This window comes from Kryptolebias marmoratus, linkage group LG15 (assembly GCF_001649575.2).
Source record: "Kryptolebias marmoratus isolate JLee-2015 linkage group LG15, ASM164957v2, whole genome shotgun sequence".
In the NCBI taxonomy this organism is placed as follows: domain Eukaryota; kingdom Metazoa; phylum Chordata; class Actinopteri; order Cyprinodontiformes; family Rivulidae; genus Kryptolebias; species Kryptolebias marmoratus.
The window spans coordinates 8,183,038-8,207,211 of record NC_051444.1 but is presented as its reverse complement, the minus strand read 5'-3'; the positions used below and the strand labels follow the sequence as shown (position 1 = coordinate 8,207,211).

The window sequence follows — 24,174 nt, the reverse complement described above, 5'->3', positions numbered from 1 at the left end:
GAGATAGAAACACAGATGGAATTAAATGGTATACTTCTTTGTGGCCTCTCTTTTATTGGTCCATTACATTGTGTGTTTTAAATCTTTAAATCTCCTTACATATGTCTGTGTTAGTACTGCATTATTGAACTGTGTGTATGCGCAAATGTACCTTTCCAAGTCCATGGCTAGGAGATCATGCTTACAGGTACTGTATGAGTTCCATTTATCAGCTGCCTGGGGCACAATGTGGAGGATTTCCCCCAATGGGTTAGTGTGTAACTGCTCTGTCAATACATGCTTGTCAAGTCTGGGAGAGTGTGGAGGAAAAAAGGCCCCTTACTCTAACACACTGAAGCCACTTATTGAGCAGCCAATAGCTATTTACCTCTTGATGGTGGCAGGGAGAGAGGGGGCCCAGTGAGGCAAGAGAAACTCTGTGGCCCATTCCCCACTAGCAGAATTTCATTGCTGCTAGCTTTCTCTGAACCATAGCCATCCTTAGTGAGGAAGCAGAACCAGTGGCTCAGACAGGAGAGACAGGGAGGTCTGTGTTTATATGGAGCAGGTTGTTCTCTCCTGGCTCCTGGTCTTTGCAGGTTCTGGCTGTGTGTACAGCCTGCTGCTGTAAAGCCCTGCTTCCTCTCTGGAATCTGGGTGTTGACAGAGAGCATCTGGGTCCTGGGAGAGCTTCCAGCCTGCTGGTTCCTCACATGTACACATAAAAAGGGAGGGGCAGACGGAGGAGTAGGAAAGATAGGGCACAGGTTTTGGGTGATACTTTGTATTAATCTAAATTTGCTGTGTTCATTGACCTACATATGTACCCATTTCTTTGTCTGTCCCCCTTCACCACAAACACCTGAGGGTGGAGGAATATATTTGAGTGTGTTCATATATATATATATATATATATATATATATATATATATATATATATATATATATATAATGAATGGCTGTTTTGATGAGTGCTTCTGTTAATCTCTCTTGTTTTAATTCAAAGAGAAGAATGTTGTCAAGGAGGTGTTCTTTTTTTTGCTCATTTTGTTTTCTTAGACCTGCTTGCTCCAGTGAAATATCACCCTTTTTGTGGGTTGTGGAGATCCCTGTCAGTGTGTTTTGAGTTGTTGGTCGCCTGTCTGGACTTGTCCTGTACAACTGAGTCAGAGGGAGAAGTTAACTCTCACAGTACTATTTAAAAGGAAATAAGTGATAGGAATGTAGGAAATAAGATCCTTATAAGCTAATATGTGCTAGACACATATATAAATTAAAGTTTACAAGTTTTATCAAAGCAGTTCCTCCTCACTGCTAACATAGAAATGTTTTCCATAAGTATTAAGCAGAAATGATATGTCAGTCTTGCAAAAAGTAAGTCATACAAGAGAAGAACCGTGAGATGACCTGCTGTTAAAGTGCAGCTGTACAAACAGTGCGACGGGGAAAAAAAGAACAAGAAAAACACATTATATCAACATTTAACAACAGTTGCTCTGTAATCTGGTATTACTTCCACAAGCAAAGGAGGGGCCTGTGTCAGGCCAAAATGAACTTGGATACTGTTGTGGCAGGAGGAAGCAAAGTGTTTTCAAGAGGTTAGACCAAGATGTGAAGGTCTACAGATTCATCTTAATCCAGGGAGCTTGTACCTAATCGCTTTTGATGTGCATGTGAACATGACCTGCTTCAACATTCCAGCCCTGACCATACCAAGTTCAGAGGACCAGGGCTGAGCTGAGCAGAGGGGAGCTGATGAGGGGAGCAGGGTGGTAGCGGTGGTGTTTTTTTTCCACTAATTGGCTGCCAGGCTTGTCTATAGTGCCTGGGGCAAAAGGAATATCCTGTCATCAACCCACAGTGTCTTCCAACTTCTCCTTTTCCAAGCTCTTAAAACATGTTCTACAGAAATTGAGTTTGTGTCTTTGTACATGCCTGATTCTGCACTGAATACGATGTGTAAACTGGTAGTTTATTATGGGAAATTCCAGTGAAAGAGAGGAGTTGAACAGAGAAGGGTCTGTCTCATGGATTTGTTGTGGGTGGCATCCTTTGCATTCTTCTTTGTGAGTAATTTCTGCCCATGGTGACCCCCATGTATGTCTCTGGTCCAGTTGATGTTTTATCACTGGCTGATGGAGTATTAGAACTGTCATCTGTCTTGTGTTCACTGAACATATTGTAGAGGTTTGAGCAGACTCGGAAGTGTTGTCAAGCCAGTTTTGGGCGAATGGGAAAAATTTGGCCGAGGGCTTTGCAACCAGGCAGTCATCCAGAGTGACACAGCACAAATATGAAAAGGGAAAGATGAGGGTAATAGGAGTAACAGGGGATTAATAAAGGAGAAAACATGACTTGGCATCTGTTAGTGTAGTCTGCGCACATGGTCATGCACAAACACACATATAAATATGAGAAAAAGCTGGTAATATGTTGCCAAAGCACTGGTGTAAAGTGCAAGTTATGTGCATGCATGCCTCTTCCTGTTTTGTCCCTGTGTGTGTGTGTATTTTTGAGTGTGTGTTTTGTGTGCTGTAGAGTGGTTCAGGTGCCGTTAATGTTGGCACCAGATCTTCACGCCGGCGGCAATAAACAACAGAGCAGGCAGGAGGCCAGATGCAACTCCACAAACTTTTAACCTCTCCCTCAGCTAATCCCTTGCCACACTAGTAACTCTTTCTTTTTTTAACTCCTTCTTTCACCTCTCACTTGCTCTCTGTTCTTTATTTTCTCCTCCCACTGCCTTCTCGTCTTTCTTTCTTTCTCTCCACTTTAGTCCCTCTCTCCTTTTAAGCGAAGTCAGTGTGCTGACCTCTAAATAAAGGCTGGAACACTACAGCTGTTCCCAACTTCAAACAGTCAGTGGCTCATATTGGAGCCTGTGCAAGTGTTGGGGATAGAAATAATGTGCCTATTAAAACTAACTCAGTCCTCTTTACTCTTAAGGCTCCCTGGGTCTGAGATAACCACACCAAACTAGACTTGACACTCACTTCAGCTTAGCTGAAACAGTCTCTCTGTGAAGCAGGTCTTGCTTCAGGATAAAGAATGTAGAGATAAGACAGACACACTGTTCATTTTGAGTTCCCAGTACCTGTGTGATTTTCACACTTTGATATGATCTGTCCACGGTTAAGAGCAGTAACAAAGGGTCACTGGTACTTGGCGCCAGTTACATCATTTGACTGGACATCCCCTAATCTAACTTTCATGCAAAACCACAGAGGCCCCTAAATGGTACACTATTGGTTAGACCTTTGTTTAGCAATGTGCTTTTACAGTACAGTTTCCCAGCAAGCAGAACAAATACACTATGAAGGTAAAAGTAAAGAAGTTCAGCAGGACACACAAACGTTTTTTTTTTTACACATATGTCTTATTTTATAGTTGTTAGTGATATATATGTTAGTGGGAAAAGTTGCAGGGACAACTTTGGCTGACAAATCCCAGGTTTGGCTCACAATGAAACATCCACATTAGGACTGCATTAATAGAACTTGTAAAAATGAAAGTTTTTCCAAACTCATAAAATGTCTTCATGAAACAAAAACTTAGCCAAGATTCAGATGGAAAATATTCAAATTAACTATTCCATCTTCCTTGGGAAGGAATTTGTGACTTTTTTTGCTTTCATAGTTTGAGTTGACCTTCTAAAATAATCTGAGAATGTTTTCTTGAATTTAGTTTCTCTGACTTTTTTTGTGATTCTCCAGGTATCTCACTAGCTACACTTTTATATGTTTAAATGTGCTTACAAAAGCCTTAAATTTACTTAAGGCATAATCAGCATAGAAAACATGCAATTAAATAGCACAGGGCAGTTCAGTTAATTTGTGTGATGTACACTGGCACATATAAAACATTGCTTGAAGTTTAATTCATTAATGAATTGAACATGCTTTTGAAGTAAATGTGAATCCTACAAAGTACCGACCAGTTCTTCATTTAGTTAATGTTTCTCTGCAGTAAACGAAACTTGGTGATTTTCAGTCTAATGTAGACATAAGGCAGTTATTATGGCATTTGTATTACGCCTTTGTTTCATAGTATTTACTACTCACCTTTAATGGTACCATATTGTTTATGAGCATTGGTTTCTGTAGGTCCTACTTTTGGTGTGGATAGTTCTGTACATACTTGTGCTTGTGTTTGTCCTTTGAGAAAAATAATTACATGTTGTTGTGGTTGTCATTAAGTTGCTTGCTCCCCAGCCTTCTTGCCCCTCTGACTGTATGATAGGTTAATTACATGTCTGATGTTACCATGTTGGCAACTTTTTCCAGACTTGTGGCCAAATTCTCTTAAACAGAGCTGTGTCCCTGAGACCCAGTGATATGCTCTGCAAGTTTTATCTCTTTATGTGAGTTATTGTCGTTTCATAAATGTGTTTTAGAGAAAATGCTTACGTTTGGACAGCCCTTTTCATCTGCTACAAAATAAACATTTCTGCCCAAAGCCTTGTTGAAATAGTTGAAATAGTCTCATATATCACTTAATTTAGACTACTTGTGCTTAAAAACACTAGTGGCTTTATAACTGTGACAAGAATATAACAAGACAAAATGTTTTTTTGTTTTGTTGGATATATTACAGAGTTTCAGAGTTTCACAGAGTTTCTAAAATGAATTTTAATTTTTATTTGCACAGTTTTTAAACTTAAATAATGAAGAGTTGCATAGCATTTCATAAGTAGAAACTGATATGGACAATAATTTAATATTCCTCTTTGGAAACCAGTTGAATTGGGTTAACATGCATACAATGCATTCCATCTCGAAGCAGGTGAGTGGGCAAATATAGGAAAGAGTATAACATTCCTTCTGGAACACCTGAGAGGTTAGGTGACTACAAGCTAAAAGAATTTAGAGTCCAAATCTCTGTTGACAAGTTATGCCTCCTGCTCTGCACCTCCTAGGGAATGTGTGACTTAATGGGCCACAAAGCTGCCTGGAGACCGCAGCTCTCTTATCAGTGATATTAGATGACCTTGCAAAAAAACAGGAATGCATTGCAAAGAATGAGATCCTGGCAGAAAAAAGGCTTGGAGGCTTTTCTTTTTTTGTGGACACATAGAATGGTTGGTAATGTTATCTTGTTCACAGTTACAAGAATCCTACTTGCAGAGGCTATGGGTTTCAGGTTTCTAATATGTATATAAAGTTTCACTGCACAATGGCTCTTTTGTCTCAAGCAAACTGACCCCCCCCCCCCCCCCTCTCTCTCTCTCTTGTAAAAAAATGCATTCATGACTTGTAGAGCTTTGAGGACTCAGGTTTCTGCTATCTTTGTGTGCCATGTCGTCACTCGCCCCTTCAAGCTGAAATGTGCACCTTGCACAGACAGGCGCACTGCCAGGGCTGCTTCCAGCCATGGATTAGGGAGAATCCAGGAAACAACGAACTCCTGACAAAACAGCAGCGTGACAGGTAACTGAAGTTACACTGTGGAGAGACGAGGCAGACGATAATTACAGAGCTTTTTGTTTTCTGGGCACTCTTCGCTGGCTACTTAAGTGCCTGATCTGAAATCTGTGCCTTGTAATTACAGTAGTGGGCCCCATTAGGGCAGAGGTCTTGGTGGGGATTATTCTTCTTCTCGTCTTTCCACTGTACTCTGTGTGTGTGTGTGAGTGAGAGAGGGAGAGAAGGACCTCCCCACCTCCTAATGCGTCATGCCCAAACCACAGTGGCCATCAGGGCAGGAGGAGGAGCAGGATTTGGCCTTCCTCTTGTCTGACTGCCCTGTGCGCACACTAACATTCACGCGTATTGCCTGATCTTAAGACCACTAAGATTTTATTATGACCTGTACTTACTATGTCTGCCTTTAAATCTCTCTCCTCTCTCCTGCTTTCTCCACCTCCATAGTATCTTTCCTCCCAGTGCTGACACAGAAAGATTTGTGTTGAATATGACAGGGTTGTTGCAGTGATGCGTGTGTGGTGTGGCGCGTGTCACGTCGAGTTGACAACACCTTTTGGCATTCTGCTTGCTGTGATGGATTGTGGCTCTTGGTGAAGCCGGCTCAAACACCTTCCAAACTGTGTCACCAGGTTAATGGAAGAAGGCCAAGAGATTTGCGAATGAAGGCCAACAGATAAACCTTGTCTCTACCTTGGCATGTCACTGTATGACTAAATACAGAAACATGGTGAAAAAAAAAAGAATCGAGAGTAGTAGGCTGGGCTTAAAGTGAGTTCCAAAACCAAATAAGAGGTCATCAAATACTTCCAACCTCTTGGCACATAAATGCATATCCAACAGTCAGTGTTGGATAGATCCTGCCTCTTTAAGCTGCAAGCCCTTCTAATAGTTTCTTAAGCACTGGCTTTAGTGCATGTTAAACCAGGATTACCTAATCAATTATGTTCAAGACAAACAAGGATTACTTAAAACAGTACATTTTTCACGTTGAGAAGCTAAAAGCAGGGTAAATGGAAGAAGCAGCATTGCTGTTGTTGTGAAGAGAGTTCAGTGGGGTCAAAGAGACCCTAGACATGGGCACAACATGGAGATAACAGATCCTCATTTTAGGTGATACTTTCAGAGAGCGTGTCGGATGATCTCTTCAATTTTGGTATAATGATGTTCTCTGATCTGGTAGGAGTTATGTTTTCAATCTTCCTTGCAGTCCTGTCAGGAAGACGTTCTTTTATTTTTATCCTGTAGGTTCTTTATCTACACAGGTTGGTTTTGATCTTGCCTAGGTATGTGACTAATGTGAACAAAAAAGTTACAAAGGGCGTGGAAGACTAAGAGAGTTGATCAACCCGCAAACTCACATATTCAACCTTTCTCTGAACTCGTTCTTTGTTTACATTTTAATCACAATCAGCAGCTGTAACCTCCTTCACAATACACAGCAAGGAAGGACTTATAGTTGCCAAACCAGATCCCTGATCTCATGTGTGTCTTTGTTTACACATTTTTGTCTCTTTGGCTCCACCACCACACACCCTTTAGATACAAAACTACAAAACCAACAGTCTAGCGCATTATTCTTTTAGTTTCCAAGTATAACTGTACTAACTGCTTCTCATCTGACATCAGAGTCAGAGTCATTGTCCTTGAGTTTTAAGACACCAATAGGTATGTGCTACTTGAAGAATATATAATAGCTTTGAATGGGCTTATATGCCATCTTAACCTTTGCACTTGTGAGTTGGTCTTTCAGTTGTAGCTAAAGAATAATTCAAAAGGATCTTACACAGCTAGATCTGTCTGGCCTCTATACCTTTCTTTCACTCTTGCTGTCACACAAACACACACGCGCACACACACATCTCTCTCATTCAGTTTTCCCTGTGTTGTCAGTCAGTGCTGAGTGACTGGTGACTAACAGCCCTCCGCCTTGTAAAAGGTCATCAGGTTCCTTGGAAAGAGTCAGCTGTCTTTTTGAAAAGCAACTGTTCCCACAGTATTCATTGCATCCGTCAGCTAGGCAGTGATTTATAATCAGAAAATGTTTTATATGGCGAGAAAGTTTTTTTTGTTGGGTCGTGTTTATAGCAAGAAAAGCTGTATGATTGTAGCGAGTGAAATTCAACAGAAAAACTGAGGTGTATTGTTAACTAAGTGGTGTGCAGCTAAGTGGTTGGCATCTGGTCATACAAAGAAAGAGAATCAATAATTTAAAACAAAAGGCATGATAAACTCTCCCTCCAAAAATAATTCTGCTGCATTTTTATATGATTCTTACATAATTAAGAAGCAATGAGAGTTCACAGACAGCATTCATTAATTAGCTGAAGCTGGCTGCTGTAACCAGATCTACTGCATTAATGACAACAGTCCCAGTGAAAAGCATCATTGTTCTCAAGATAATTGTCCTTTTAGTTAACGAGGCCCAGGAAGGCTCTCCTTGTTAAAGGGGCTGAGTGGGACCAAGGACAGCCGGAGGCAGAGAAGGGACCAGCACTGATACTGGCCCAGTGCCCATTGTGACAAGCCCACTTGTGCCCTATGCTGAAATCCCTTTGGCATGCAGTGGAATTAGCAGTCCCCAGGGTGTGGCACCAGGGGGTTGGTCATTAATTATATACCCTGAATTCTAATGAATGAGTAGCAATCAATAAAATAAAGGAGATGTATGCAAATAGGATACTGATTATACTGCCTAACAATATGTCATGTTGCTGACTTGAGGGGAAAAAAATGAAGGAAGAAAGGAGAAGGAAATACAAAATGAGTCAAAGTACCATTCTTGTCTCATATTATAAACATGCATATGCTCAGAAATAAGACTGCATTTTTACACCAGAGATTTGGGCAAACAGTACTGCACTGTTTCATTAGTTTGTTAGATTGCATTTCTGATCTTATCACAGTAGTTTTATGTTTCTCTGTGAGACTAAGTGCAGTGACTGTCAGCCAGGAAATAGTGTGAGACTTAATGGTTGAGTGGAATTTGAGCAAGAAAGGGTAAACTCTAGTGAAGATGTAGGGGTGTTGGTAGCACTACTTGGAGACTGATAAGGGCTTTAAGGGACAGGAGACGAGGTTAGTTCACCTGCATGGAACTCTGACCCTGCACTGAGATCACCATTGCAACAAGCCAGCTGGAGTTGTTGGAAACCCTACACCTGACTTTAAGCAGAAAGGGAGGGCAGCCAAGAATTAATTGCTGCCTCATCCTACCAGACCAGTCGCCAAGGATACTGTCTACCTCCATTCATGGCAAGCATGAGAGGGCAAAGAGAGAAGAACAGAGAGGGGAAAGGAAACTTAAAGCAATTAGAAGGTGTAATCGGAAGTGGCGAGAGTAATGCATCCCTTTCAAGCAACTTTTAAACATTTGGTTTGTGCAGTAGATAAAAACCATATATATAAAAAGAATGAAACTCAAATTGATAATCATCCATGTCATTTGTTAAATTTGAACTCTGATAAAGACACAATAGCTATCCTCTGTGAAAAGTTTAAGCTCATTGCAGTTACAATTTTACTAAAAATGTGGATGTTATGTAAAAGCTGTCATTTACATTTGGCCGGCTTTAGTCCAGTGGTAAGGAGGTTGTCTGTCATTCAGAGGCTTGAGAGTTTGATCCCCAGTCCCTGTATCATGCTGAAGTGTTTTGGGGCAAGACACTGAGCCCTCCACTGCTTTTGTTATGCTTATCAGTGTATGAGTGAGAATGTAAAAGGTCTTTATATATTGTGTAAAAAATATATAAAAGAAAGCACTGTGTTTTTGTGAATGGCTGAATGAAAAATATTGTAAAGTGCTTTGCAGAACCTGGAGAGGTTAAAAAGACACTATAATCGTGCAGACCATTTACCATTTGAAAAGTTGCTACAAAGATAAATAAACATTAACAGAAAAACTATAAGCATTGTACTACTCTATATTTATAATATTTATCCTTTCAGTTTTCTTGTGATCAGTACTCATCACTTGGTACAATAAAGCCTTTTTAGAATCAAAGTTTTGATCCTGGCTGTTCAAAGATTCTGAAATAAATTTATGGTTTCTGATCAGTACGGTGCCATTCAAGCCCTAGATCTTTCAGGAGAGTCCAAGGAGAGGCCAGTGAACAGGTGGTGACCTTGTCCAACCTGGGAGTATATTAGAGACCAGGGTCCAGCACCCAGATTGATTACTTTATTGTATTGCCATGAACCTCAGTGGTCAGAAACCTCAGATTGACCCTGGCTGGACGGAGCATCACAGTGACCCTTACCTTAGCTAAAAGAGTTATGTGGCTTTGACCTGCTCCTTAATGGTGAGGTCTTGACCTACTCATGGACTGGCCTAAGTGCAGAGCTGAAGTAGGCCTGTTCCTCTCCCAGCCCCCTCCTACTTGCATCGTCTTAGGTAATTTAGAGGCTAGAGCTAGGCCAGGGTGTAACAGAGGGGCACTATGTTTTTGAACTGATTGTGTCCTGACTTTAGACCTTCCTCTGACCCAGTTGTGTTCATTGTGTCAGCAAATTTGGCAGAGCAAGAAAAAAATGTGAATCTTCACCAAATTGTACTAAAGGATGGAAAATGTTTAGATAGGTATTTCAAAAGGAAGCTTTTTTTCCCCTATGGTTAGTATAAGATTGAAATGTAAATAGTTTATTAGTGTCTAATCATTTATGCAACAACATTGTAGAAAAAATGCCAACAGTCTATTTTTCATTGTCAGAATGCAGAACCTTCACACAAATAGTGGAACCTCGTGTTGCCTTGTGTGGTGTAGCAGTTTTCTGGGCTGGATGCCATTTTGCCGAACCCAGTGCCCTATATAAACAGTGTAAAACAACAGGCAGCACAGGGGAAGCAGGCTTTACTTTGGTGGAGGCTGTTTCCCCTACCATCATTTCCTACTTCCATTTAGCTGACAGACAGAATATCTGTCAGGCAGGTTTTCCTGAGCTTTACATACTTTTTTAGTTGTCAGCTGCAACTTCTCATCAGAAATAAACAAGCATACACTTAACACACTGGGTAAACAGTTGACTCTGCATTGCCTCTCTGTCTACCTCCTCTCTTGCTGTCTCTGTTTGTGCTCTGTTCTTGTTTAATTTGTTCATTTCTTTACTTTAAGTTTTCCAAGATTACCATCAAAAGATGCATGATGTGAAACGGATGCTTTAAATGCTTGAAAAAGGCAGCCTTATTTTTAACAGTGTATGATGCATCACATCTGAACGACTCTACAAGCAAAAGCAACTTTCTACTTTAAAATGTAGATTTACTTTTCTTTGCCATTTTTAGCACTTGTTTTCCCCCAAACAAACTGGAGGCATTGCTGCTGAGTTGATCTGCTTTGTCTTTGAAGTAGATACTAACGTCCTGTTTAAAGCAGGATGTGAAGGGCTCTATTCTTTAACGCTTGGTGAGCATGACTGAGCTTAGTGTCTGGTGAACTTTCTCCTTGCATTCTTTGCTGTACTTTTTAAAGCAAAACATTTGCACTTGAAGCATTTTTCTAACTTGCTCAGAATTACTACAGTCTAAAATATAACCTTACATGTGAACATGTCATGAAAAAAAATTAGGTTGTGTATTTTATGAGTAGTTTTTGATTACCTGCCAAAGATGGTAACACAAGACTGCTCTCACACAACTGCAGGCTAATAAATGATAATCATATGGTGATGGTCAGAACAAATGTTCTCTCAAACACCTTCTTCTTTTTGTTAGCACTTGTATTTCACAATTTCTATTTGTTGCATAAAGAAGATCTTAACCAATCAATTAAACAAGCGGTCACCCTGTCAACATTAGCCAGCTTTTATCATGACCCTGTACAGCGTTTTTGATGCTTCTGCAAAAAGCACATTGTGCTCCATCACCCACCCTTCTTTTTACTCTGTCCCAATTAACACTCAGCCCCCATTACATTGATTGGGAGAGGTGTGGTATTGGCTAGGTGGACCATGAGCACATTGATCATATTGATCCACCATGTGAACCATGTGAAAATGTTGAGCTGCAAATTTCCTACTACCAACACGCTGCAAAGTTACCATTGGACGTGAGGTTGTATGCTGAGCATGCATGTGTATTGTTTTTCGTTTTTTATACATGTATGCATATAATATTTAACTCTGGTTGCACTTTTCTTGTGCTCAGGTTTCACTTCAATGCCTTTCATGTAGTTTTAACAACCTAATCACACCTTTTAATATTGGGGGCTCCAGCCTGTTGAAGTGTTGCATACCCACCACAACTAATTCTCATGTAGCCTCTTGCGGAAACCTAACACACTGTCTTATAACTTTTCAGAAGGGCAAAACACTGCGCCCCCCATAAATTAATAAATAAATAAAAATAAAAAATGCACATCTATGGGTTTCATTTAAGTTGTTTTTCTTCCCAATTATGAACCAGTTAATCACCCCTTCATTTTACCTTCCACTATCACTTTGTATTTTCACAGCTCAAATATAGAGATGTTCATAAGGCAAGGGGCAGAGGATCGTGTCTAAAGAAACATTTCTGATTTGAGCCACTTTCTGTTCAGTGCAGTTTAAAGGAGATTTACTTTTGTTGTTGTTCTTTGTGTGTATGTATTATAATTGTTGCTTGTAAATACCTTATCCAGAACAGCTGTCTGGAAGCATTTGCTTTAGCAAACCACAACATGCACATACATTGTAAGAGACACATTCCAGGGACAGTTAAAGCTGTCAACTTGTAATTTGTAGTAGCACTCAACTTGAACTTTCAGGGTGAGCCAGTTGGCCCTGCTGTAATTCTCACCTCCTTGCTGACATGTTTTTTTTCCTGTGTGTATGTTCAAGGAGGTGTCCGCAAAAAGTGGATGAGCAAGTTTGTTCATGCTTACATGAATGAGAGGGTTTTTCCCATTGTTGTTCATTAATATTATAACGTTTGTTTCCATCAATATTATGAGGCATATTTTAAGTTTTGTTAATGTTTTGCATATACAAACGTCTGTTTCCCTCACCCCCTGGCTTTATTTCTAATTTCAGCTGGGATGTGTTACAACTGTGTGATGACCAGTACTCTAGCATGGCTACCTAAGTAGAAATTCATTGCTTCACACCAAGACTTAATTCACATTTTAAAATATAAAAAGTCTTTATCATCACTATGTTTGTTTGAGGACACCTTTGGCCTCTGTTTTGTCTTATCTGCCTCTTATATCCTGTAATGTAAAATCAGTTTGCAAATGCATGTATATACATGGGTGTACTGGTGTTAAATATTCCCAGTTCCTAATGAAGTATGCATCAAACAAAATAATTCAGCAAATGTCAGCATTTGGATCTTCTTTCTTATATTTAGTGTCACATCTGCTGATTTCTACTAAAACTCATCTATAGTAAATCTTTCACCTGTATTCAGTACATCACACACTGTTATGTTTTTTTCCCCTTGTGCTTATTCCAAAAGGTTGAATCTATGTATTTTTGTTTTTCTGTTACATGTTTTTGCCAAGTGAGAAACATTTGTCATTGACTGGAACACCGTGAACCTCAGGCTAATTACTCAGCAGTGTAAATGATAGCGTTGTGGGTTGTAGTGTCAGTGTAATAATGCAATTTTCAGTTGAACCTGGTTATTTGTACAGTCCCTCAAGTCAATTTTTTTTCTATTTATTTATTTAAATTAAACCCCCTGTACCACCTTCATTTTAAATGTTAATATCTAGCTAAGTCTTTCTGCAATGCCAACACATTTTAAATGATAAAATAGCATTTATTAGCCTCATTAACCTAATTTATCTATTTATTTGTGAGCAGTATTTTTTTATTCTTTAGCAACTTTTTGTGTAAGGTATTATTCTATACATACAATGTATATTCTGAATACAATATTGATTATTTAGATTTTGATTCAGTGGCCCAAAACTGCAGCTTTGGTTAGATTGATGTGATCATGCATGCTTATGTCCAAGTTGATACAAACCTACAAACGCCCAAGTGCTTAAGATCTGTGCCTGTCCTCTGAGGAATGTGTGGGTTCGCTTGCAGCAATTGGCCCTCAGATCCCAGGCTCACGTGACTGAAATTCCACTCGCAAACACACACAGACTCTATGGGCATAACACATAGTAGATGCTCAGCTGCTTTTATCTACTTGCTCAGAAATAGAACCTGCACCACTTTAAAAAAAAACTGTAAGAATGCCCACAAACCCCTCACAGCTCACTGATAAGAAGTCCCAAAGATAAGTGCCAGCAAACAGCACTCATTTAAAGGGTCACTGATTTTGGTTTATTAAAATAGGAGTCTTACCATAAAACCAGTACTGGTACATGGGTGCTCCAGTACTTCACAACCTAGTCTTAGTTGGACTATGCTGTGCACAGCAGGCTTCCCAGCTGGGGCCCAGATGTGGCAACCATGTCATGCAGGGCTGGGAGGCAAAAGATAAGAGGCCGATAGTAGACCTGCTTCTTGGTCTTGGATCTGTTCCGGAGTGGTTCAACTAGATGTTGTGGTCGGTGCAATGTGAACTTTGACAGCCTATGTCATGCCTAATGTCTCACTTCCCAAATACAGCTCACTGGGACTGATTTATATCTACCAGGTGCTACAGCTAGTAAGCGACTTTGGGATGAGAGGAGGCATGTGGCCATTTCATTAAAGTAGATGAACAAGGGCTGCAGTGTGTGTAGAGATGAGGCACAGGAGACTGTTCTTTCTCAAATATAGTTCTAAACACTGTAGCAATCACAACACTCAGACCCAGCTGGGAGAGGGGAGGAATGGGACAAACTTATTAACACTGCACAATTCTCAAAATATCCCCCTAGCTTTTGCCTCTCCCAGACTTTTCCTTTCACTCCAGGTAAATCCCATTTCCTTCTACTAGCCCTACCACTATGTGTATGACTACCTCTTGGCTCTTGATTCAATTTCTGTCTTAAAATAGTTGTTGCTGGGATTTCAAATCAACCTCAAACACTTTTCAATTTTCTTGTGCACATCTCCAACCCATCTCAAGAGTGCTAGAGCTGAATTTTGACATCTGTTTGGAGACTCTACTGTATCAGAAAATATTTGAGGCTACAGCTTTAAATGACCATGTCTAAAAACTACACAGATGATAAATAACAATTATTTAAAAACTGGTCAAAATCAGAATTTAGTGAGACTGCAAAGAAAACTTTGCCTATTTTCTCACAAATGTCTCACATTTATAGGTTGCAAACTAGTCTCCAACAGTTACAGGCCACTGACATACTACCTTTAATCAGATGAGATAGTTGAGTGTAGTTTAAACTTGGAGTGTGTGTGTGACATTTGTAGTTGTCCCATTTGCCAGCTATTGGTCATATCACAAGTGCTATAACAGTGGGGCAGACTTTTTCCTCTTCTCCTGTTTAGTAAACTTGTTTGGGCTTTTTTTTTGCACAGTTTGTGGTAAACTGTCTTCCTTGGAGAAAGACATAATCTTTTGGGAATAATTTGAAAAAAATAAATGTATGTATCTGCCTTTTGGAATTAACTTACTTTTTTTACTGTTTTGGAATTTATGGCAGAGGTCGTCTCTCATTTTTAGGTTTTTCCTGTAATCTGTAATTTAGATTTAATGGGAAGGAACTCTTACAAGGAGAACACAAAAAAAGATTTTAGTCTTTTAGTTAAATTTTTTCAGTTTATTTCTGATGACAATAGCATTTCTCTTTACACAGGGGTCTTTGTGCACTGTGGTCGGCTTTGTCAGTGCTCAGCGTAGCTACAGAAATGCTGTTTGATGTTCTTTGCACACTTCAGAGTCTAGTGCTGAGGTGTCTTTCAGCATTGCCCTCCAGGCCACCTTGTTATACGCTTAACAAGTTGTTTTTCTTTTGTTTTCCTCCCCCCCTTTTCTCTGTTGACAGTTCCCCATCCCAGCTTTGCTCAGAAGGAATGCACTTTACCTTCCAAAGTTTGCCTTGGAATCTGTCCTTGTAAACTGTAAGGGAAGCTCTGCTCTTGTTTTAGGATGACGATTACATTAAAATCTGATTCACGAGTTCTGTTTTTATAAACTGCTCGTGTAAAGATTAAGCAACCCATTGGCATGTAAACTTGCTCTGGTCTTCCTAAGGTTTCTTTTTTGGCTCAGTGAAATACTCAAAGATCTTGAACTTCACCTAAGAAACAAATGTGTGAAGGATTTTTTTTTCAAATTGGGAATTCCATGTGTGAAATTTCTTCCTGCTGTGAGAAATCCAGTTCAATCGTGTGACTTTTTGAAATTGTATTATATTCTGTTGCTTAGTATGAACACTCAGTTGAAATGGGTAGGCCAGTTTTCAAAAATAAAAAAATGTAATTAAAAAATCGACCTGTATAAGAAGTCTGTTGTCCAAAAAGGTGGGGTTCCTTATTATTTAAACAAACAAACAAAAAAGATCACGTTGATTTATTTTCCATTCTTGCATAAAAAGGGTCTTGGATGAATTTGGAGATTGTTAAATACTGGCTGTCTTTTTTCCCTGTGTGTTAAAACATTTGGGGTCAAAACATATTGTTTTTCTCTTAGTTGCTATAAAATTAACTTCTCTAATCTTTCAGAGAAAATCTGCGATGGAAAACACATCCCAATTAGGTTTATTGTTTGAAAAGGAAGTAGTACTTTTCAAGTTTTAGAGCTTTATCTTTGCAGATGGGAATTTTGGACAGGCCCCATATAAAAAGTACTAAAAAGATTTTTGCTTTTCCTTTTTAAATCTTTGTCATTAATGACTTTAGCAAATGTGAAGTGTGGAGTGAATGGTTCAACTGGTCTTTAAAGCAACCCTCTATTTATCCAGGATATCATACTCTAGAATTAGCGTTTTTTTTTTTTTTTTTTCTGCAGCAAAATAACTTCTACAAAATGGTTTCACAGGGACACTCTCTAATTCAGATTTTATATGTTTTTTGTGTTCTTTGTGTGTGTATGTGAGTGTGTGTGTTTCTGCATATGTACTCATGCACATGATGTGGTATGTGCCCACACAAGCTCATGTGGATGGGACTACATTGCTCCTCAGTATGAAGTGTGTAAAAGAGATAGTGAGTTTCCATTTTCCACACATAACACTGCATGACTTCCCTCCTCTCTGCTCTCACCCCAGACAGCTTTCACCCACATTACTCAAGTTTCCTGGTCATTTGGCCTTCACATGCCTTCTAAAAGGGATCTTATCACCCTACTCAGGTTTACACACTTAACCGAACACTCCCCCTAACTCACTCCACCTAGTTGTGCTGTGCGTGCCAGCTTGGACTTTTAGTTGCTATTTTTGACTTTTAATTTCTTTAGCAGATTTGCATTTTTCTTTCTCGGTTTTATATTTTGCTTTTTTTTTTCTACAGAATAGTTACAGTTACTGCATATATTTATGTTTAAAATTCTCCTTTTCATTTATAGAGTCTGTCTCTTTAAGAATTCTCAGTAATGCATATTTGCCTAATTCCAGGTGCCTGTGAAGCCTGTGTTTTACCAGGTGCAGGACCAGGTCATTACTGAGGTATTTGTTTTCCAGATTACATGCTAAGGCTCAACATTATAGACATGTCATCTATGTCCCCAATCTGTCTGTCACGGCATGATCCTCAAATAGTTTGTTGTATGCTGTTGTCTTTTAGGATTCCACAGAACAGCTTCCCAAGCCCTGTTCTGCATGTACTTTCGTATGTAGATGGTAAAAGGTTAGGGGGCTTCCTTTCTTGCTTAGCAGGGGCTCCATTTGCAAATATTTCTTGATGTTGAGGTGATGGTAATGTTATCTCCTTGTTCACCCTAGTACCTCTTGTTTTGAGTAACATAGCTGTGTTTAGTCTTTGTGTTGTTCAGATTCAAATTAAAGCAGCCATCTTTTTTAATTTTTGAAGTAGGGTTCTGGGAAAGGATTTATATATATACAGTATATACCTTGCTGTGGAGAGTTTTTTTGAACATCAGTTTTGAAAAATAGTTTTCTTCAGACCAGATTGTGTCACATTTTTTGTTTTGGTTGGTTATTTTTTGGTGTTTTTAGATTTTATCGGTATGTTTTTGTGTAGATTATTTCTACCAATGTTTTTTGGTATCGGTAACCATGGTTTAGCACCTGTTTAGTCTGACATTTTTAGTTTAGTTTTGTTTGTCCACGTTCACAGACAGTGTGTTTTCTCAGCTCCACTGATCACCAATTAAGTATGTCTGTCCACATGCTAATCATCTTACCTGTTCTCACTTGCCAATCATCCATCCAAGTAGATTTAAGATCTCTGGTTTTACTCATTCATTGTTAGATACTTAAATATAAGTCCTAAAAACAAAAACAATTCACTTTGGTCTTAGCTTTGCTCACAGTAGCTGTTAATTTGTCAATCCAGTTAGAATTAAACTCAATTTTTCTAATTCTGAGGCTATTCAAAAAGCTATCTGCAACAGGTAAGATATTAATTGTCTTTAACCTTTTCACGAAACTATCCCTTTAAGCTAAGCTGAGGGGCTCTGCAAAACATTTACATAAAGCTCACAATTGTGATAATAAACCGTTTTAACACCATACTCTCAATCAATATTGTGGCTTCTTAAGGTTTAATATTTCAATGGTATTGATCATTTTAACAACTGTGTTTGTGGTTGCCTAACATAAGCTGAAATGCTGCAGGAAGGTGTGTATGTGCACATATATGTGTCTGTTCAGAGCCAAGAGATCTTTCAATCTTTCATTTCCTGAAATGGCTCAAATGAGTTATCCACCTCTAACAAAAGGGTGTAACAACAATTGACCTTGCGTAGGCCTACTTTCTTCTGCACACAGTGTTCAGCCCCTATTCTTTATAATAACATTACCAACACTCGTTCAGTTACAACAGAAAAAAATGAAATGAGTCCAAGAGGAGCTCTGAAAGCACTGTAGTTAGCAGATTTCACTTCCATCCTCACTGAAGAGAACGTCTGCTTCCCGCAGATATAAATAGGGGCAGATTTGATAATTAGTAGAAATGAAGGTCCTGGGGCAGAAAGAATTTGATCAGCACATTTTCCCTCTGTCCCTGACCTTTCATTGGACATGCATCTTCAGCTTCCCGGCTTTCTTTCTAGCTCCATATCTCAACTTCTCAGTCTATATTTCTCAATCTAACATCTTTCTATCCTCATAATGTGAAAACATTACAGAAGATCTCTTGTACACAGCTATCTGTGAATATTTTGTATAGGATTATTACTGGATTTTTAATTACGAAAAAATTTCAATATGCACAATTAGTCTCTGACAGATAAATGTAAAATGTATGACTGACCCCTCAGCCTTTCTGCATTTCAGACTGAGGGAGAGAACTAAACAGTAAAGGATGTGAGACTTCACATCAGACCATTCCAAATCATTCAACATCCATGTCTGTTGGTCTAAAATTGAGTAGAAATAGAGGATGTGTATCTAACCAAGCTGATAAGTATCTGAAAGTCTCTTCCATTCTTGCAATTTTACAGACCCCCTACTGTGTGCAAATGTACACCAGTGCTCCGAGCACTAGGTTACCTGCGGGTAAACATTACTTTGTGCCCAGTAGCTCTTCTTTGATTTTACATCAATACTTTAATTCCAAGAATAATTTATGTGCATATAAATTACAAAGCTTTCTAAACAAATCACACAAGACAAAAAAGAAAAGATTGAAAAGCTGCAGAAAAGATGTGTTGTTGCAGGTACAGTCATTCTTGCTCACTTCTTATATTTTAAATTTTTCAGATACCTGAATGTAAATTTTTAACTAAAAATTTTACTTGACTTATGAAGAAAAATGCTTTGTTTAGATTTCTTTCTATTAAACCCTAAACAAAACAGTAATTAAAACATTTCTTACATGCACACAGCTTTTTGCCTTCTATTTTTTTTTTTTATTAGACCTTTTTTTTTTTTTACATTTTTACTTGAAGTGCACCAGAGACACCCCCCCTGTCATGCTGTTTGCTAATTGGTGGGAGACAGGGAGCTTCCTGCTGTGTGTTCACAGCTTCTCTCTGCTTTGCCACCTCACCAGGTCTTTCACCATTGCTCTGCAGAACTTTGTAATTAACCCACAGCTAATTAACTACTTCTAATTACACCGGCATGCTGTTTCTATCACACCCTCTAAAACTAGGGAAATACTTTGGTGCAGTATTAATTCTGCAGGGTATTGGATGTTAGATGTGCTCTAATCTTGATTATTGAATCAGACTATCTTGTGATTATGAGCAACTTGCAGTTGTGCGCTGAAATTTCACCACTGCTTTCTCTTACGTAACTTTATTTCCATTCTACAAGAAGAATTAAACTACCACAGTTTGACAGTGTTGTGTAATAGATCAAATACATTTTTTTTTCAAATATTAAATACATTTTAAGTTTTTGTTTTAGGTTTATTAACAGCGAAAGCAACTGATATAGCAAAAATATAAATTTAGCATTCTTTGGCCAGGATTTTAGTGCAAAATGGTTCCTAAAATTTAGAGCTGTCAGACTAAAACAGTGTTGCCTACAGAGTACTTTAACAGCCTTAGAACATTATCAGGAAGAATTATTTTTACTGCAAGTTATGTATTTATTCCAGCACTAGTTTGATTTATAAAGAAAACTATAATATTAAAATCTGTAAATGTCTTTCTTCTACTGAACTTAGCTACTTGCATGTCAGAGACCTCAGTTCTGCTACTAAAATAAAATTCTTCAGGACATGTCAACGAGGAGCCTCCTGTACATGCACATGTAAACACACATGCCTCAGACTCAACACAGCGTTAGCTATTTCTGTTCCACAGACTGATAGCTCCCACTGAAGATCATTGATTTTACGGGAAGCCCTGTTTACAGGCTGAGTGCCATCGACCTGAGGTGACTTTTTGCCTCCTGCAGTTGGAGCATCCTTATGTCTGCATTAGCAGAACAACAGAGTGAATATTTTCAGGACACAATAATAAACAATGTTGGAGATGGATAATTATAACAAATACAGTGTTGGGAATGACATACATTGACATAAACATAAATATGCCATATCATTTTGACAGTTTCTTTTTTTTGTTTTTTATTTTTTTGACACTCAACTCTGAATGTATCCTCTGACAGTAAACTACCAGAATAAGTTGTTTTTTCCCCTTCCTCTTCAAACTAATTTATTTTTCAGTAAAATAGTTATGTTGTAATGTGACATGTGTTTAGGAATATCTATGTGAATTCAACAGTAAAGCTCTGCCTCAGTGTCAAATCTTTATCATCCGAGTAGACAAGAGGTAATTTTGGAAGAGGACAGATACTTGAAAAGGACAACGAAGACTTGTTTGAAACAGATTTCTTAATTTTGTGTGCTCTGTATTGTATTTACTGAGCCACCTTAGGCATTAAAGCGTGCTTTTGTTAAAGAGTGCAATGCATGCATGTCTTTATTGGTGATTAGTTGGAACAAACCTCGGAGATAAACCCGGGCTTCACTCTGCCTGAGGACTACAATGGTTCCCCCGTCAATGAGCATGTCCCTAGTGCAACATCAAAAGCCTTCCCCTGCTTTATCAATAAGAACCCTTCCTTCCCACATCTTCCTGTAACTTGCTTAGCGTTCACACCATTGATTTTCCAATAAGCGCCCCTTACCCTGCGGTGGCTGGCCAGGCTCTGGGATGACTCAAAGACCAGATACAGACATGCTACATCATGGAGGAACAACTGTGTTAGGGGTTGCTAAGGCATATTAGTAAACTGCTTTTTACATTTTACTGCTTACATGTAAGTAGATAAGAGTAAGAATCAGGGCCAAATTCTGCTTATAGTTTTTGTGATATGAGTCAGATTTAGTTTCCTTATGACATTCTGGAGGTAAGGCCAAGGCTTCAGCGCAGGTGGTCAGGCATGCCTACAATCAGATGTTTCTTTTCTGATTTAACACCTCCTTTGGTTAACTGGTAAATCACACCTAATGAAAGAAAAAAAAGATTTTTTTTTCATGTTGCATTCCCACTTAATGACATACAGCCCTTCTTTCTAATGTTGTTCATTATAACCAAGGCCTTTTCAAAAGGTTTAACCTAGTCTTTTAAAAAGAAGAGAGAGAGAAAAAAGAGCAAAGTAACCCTGGCAGAGTCTTTGAAGGCAGGTGGCAGCAGAGTGTGAATTCTACCATCGGGATCTTTGCATCGGCATGCTCTGCCTTAGATCAGCTCAGGAATCCATTCTTTTCTTCCTTGTGATTATCTCATATTGTCAGCTGAGGCTTGTTTTGGCTGCACACAGCCTGCTTATTGTCAACTCAGTGGGCCCACATTTAGAAATACAATTCAACACAACACCAGGGGTCAGGGCTTAATCACTTGTTTTAGTGTCAGTATGCCAAAGAACAGTTTTATTTATACATGCTGTGTTACATATATGTACTTAATAATACTTAATAGTAGTCACCTTCAGCAGTCTGTTCCTTCATTTTGATTTGTGGTTATTAACACAGTCAGCAGTCAAAAACACCGGCCTCCTCCACTTCCCCTCTATTTCGACTGCGTCTCTTTGTCTGTCTCCTGTACTTGTTTAGTGCCTCCCTGAGATTAAAGCTTTTCCTGCTTTAAACAGGTGTCACTGAGTCAGGCAGACATCCAAGAGACAAACAGTTTTATATCAGTTAGCCCATCTGCGACTTTCTGACTCCAGACAATCCCATTGCTCATCAGTAACCACTGCAGGTTATTGAATTACAACATCTTGATTTTAAAGGGCAATCCTGTTTTCTGTAAGCAGTGGACACACCAAGCTAACTCAGAGCTTTAACTCTGATCAAGAGTCATTGTGTTATCCTGTCTACCACTAATTGCATGTGGTATCTTAGAGCTGTTATGGGAAATGATGACCACATACCCTTAGTACAGTAGCTCACACTGTATTCAGGTTGTTCACACTCACCAAGGCCAAGAGGGGCTCATTGTTAACTAAAAGTTGGAATTGCTAGTTGTGCATATGAGCTCAGTTATCAGTTACAGTCAAAACCATTATTGCAATTTGGTGGAAACATGCTGTTAGATGAGAGGAAGTGTGAAATATTCCACACTCACATGGAGATGTTTTTCCACTCAGACAATTCTTTAAGACAGTCCTCATTGTGTTCATTTTTTCCCATTTAATTTTCTACATTTTGTCCCCTCATTTTTAGTTTAAAGAATCAGTGTGTTTGATGTGGCTTTTATTATTTTCTTGCTTCAATTTTTTCAGCCCTCTGTCCATTTGTGTGAAATAGCTCATAGTCTCTTATTAATGAAGCTGATAATACATGCAGATCAGCAGAGCTGGCAACCCCTCACTCAATATGGCAGCCATCTTTAGATCATGTCTGGCTGTATAAAGCAATTTTAGTAATAGGACAAACTGTGTGATGTCTTCAATATTTCATAATGTTATATGAAAAGTAAGTCAAAGGTTTTTAAGATTAGGTAGCGTTAAACAAAACAATCACATCAGGCATTTTACTATAAGATATGTATGTGCATTTATAACATAAAAACTATATTGACTTTTCAGTTTATTCACTTTGTTTATTGTTTATTTGTTTTTTTTATACTATTGATTTGGAATAATTACCATTACTTTACTGAGGTTATATTTGTATTTGTTTATTTGATCCTAATTTGATTACTTTGATTAATTTTGATATATTTTTTAAATAAAAGCTAAATAGACAAGCACTTTTTTAAAAAAAAAAAGCTCTGCATTATTTTTATAGAGACAGGGATTGTAGGTTGGAGAGGTTTCAGGTATTTTGTGCTGGAGGTAAGTTTCATCAGACATTCATGAAGAGGCAGACAGATATTATCAATCTCTGCTCTCCCTCAGTGGTTAATATGTTAGGCTGTGGGTGTAGACTCCATTCTGATCACAGCTGAAATTTGCATCTCTAAGAAAATAAGTAAATAAATCAAGTGCAAGCAGTAAATGTGCTAATCAACCGGGACATGGCAGTGAGCTGGTGCCGGGAAACTTTACTCATGTAATATTCAGCACTGGTGGGTTAAAGGGCAGCCCAGAGTTATTGGCTTCAGCCCGATTGCCCCCTTTAATCAATGTTGGCTGCATCCCTTTAATAAAATTATTAGCTCAGCAGTATCTTGTGCTATCATTTTATCTCTTCTGCACTCTAAATTGCAGCCTGTGTTGGGCCTCTCAGATGCTCGGGGCATGGTCAGCTCCCGAAAGCTCAGCTCCCATTTATTATTTCAGAGGCAGATGATGACTAGAGTGTTTGAAAGTAGGCTAAGCGTAGAGGTTATTGAATGCAAAGATCTAAACACAGCTGCAATGAAGTCCCAGCCCAGCTTATATATTTTGAGCTCCTAGAAAATTCAGCTTTTTATTGCTCATTTTAGTGTTAAAACATATCTATCCCAATATTGCAAACGTGATGTATTTTTCCTAGATGAGTTCAATTTAAGTTGGAGTAATAACAGTAAAACTGTTCAAGGATATTTTTTAACAACACATTTTCACTTTTTCTTCTAGTTATGTAAATGTGTGATGTGCTGATGGGTGGCTTTTCGATATCTAATTATCTCACAAGGAAGGGATTTGATCTATTTAGTTAGTCTGACTACAAGTTAATTAAAAACGGATGTAGGATTTGCAGAATATAAGATTAAGGGTGTTGTTTGGAAGGTGAAGATGAAAGATGGTACTTTTGTGATATGGCAGGAAGATGAATCATGGACGGCTTATTAGTGCTTGTCTCAGGTATTGTGTTTAAGTGCCTAATCTAGCGTAATGAGCATGGTGTCATTTTTCCAATTATATCTCAAAGTTTTGTCTCTCATCTA

The 24,174-nt window shown here is 38.7% G+C and overlaps 1 protein-coding gene across 2 annotated transcripts in view; it reads left to right on the top strand.

The window, feature by feature from the left end:
- Positions 1-24,174, top strand: part of zfhx3 (zinc finger homeobox 3) — a 321,615-nt gene that overhangs the window by 208,669 nt on the left and 88,772 nt on the right. The window lies entirely within an intron of this gene.